The sequence below is a fragment of the Schistocerca piceifrons genome, chromosome 2 (assembly GCF_021461385.2).
Source record: "Schistocerca piceifrons isolate TAMUIC-IGC-003096 chromosome 2, iqSchPice1.1, whole genome shotgun sequence".
Classification (NCBI taxonomy): Eukaryota; Metazoa; Arthropoda; class Insecta; order Orthoptera; family Acrididae; genus Schistocerca; species Schistocerca piceifrons.
Genome location: NC_060139.1, coordinates 323,467,711 through 323,468,411, shown reverse-complemented (window position 1 = coordinate 323,468,411; position 701 = coordinate 323,467,711).

Below are 701 nucleotides of genomic sequence, written 5' to 3'. Positions count from 1 at the left end.
AGTTTCGAGTCTTTGATATCTTTCGCGATTGTGATTTTTTTCTTTGTTTGGGTTTCCTTGTCATATCCAATCCTCAGGAATTCATCATGTGCGAGCATAGAACAATCGTATCCCTAGTACTGGAATTAATACCTCTATTGCTCCATGTATTGAAGAAAAAACTGGAATTACTTGTAAGTATCACGTCGTTGAGTTCTATGCGAGAATTACGGCCATAAAGGATTTAAAAAAAAGCGTTTGTAAAGACATAACATGGGGTCACTATATTCTGTGTAATTTGAAAAAGTATTGTAAATATTCCTTGTCCTACTTACTGTAACCAGTGAGACTGCCAAGGAAAGAGACTTTGTGTATGTTCCTACATGAAGTTATTGGAGTCGGATTTGTGTGTGTGAACCTAGTGTTCTTTCACTCACGTTTGAACGGAAAACGTATTCATGTGGGACACTTATGCAGACAAAGATTCTACCTGCTGCAAGCAAACAACGTTAAAAAAAAAATCTGAAAGTGCACAGTACCTGTTTACTCACCTCTGATGAAACAGAAGAGAAGTCGAACTGAATGATGAATTTAGTACATCTCTAGCTTTTTGTGTATCCTGAAGATGTGATAAACACTTGCACTCACAAGAACACGTGATACCGCTGCTAACTCCTACTCTAACAACGAGAGTCAGTAATGCCACGTCAGGCCGGCCGGAG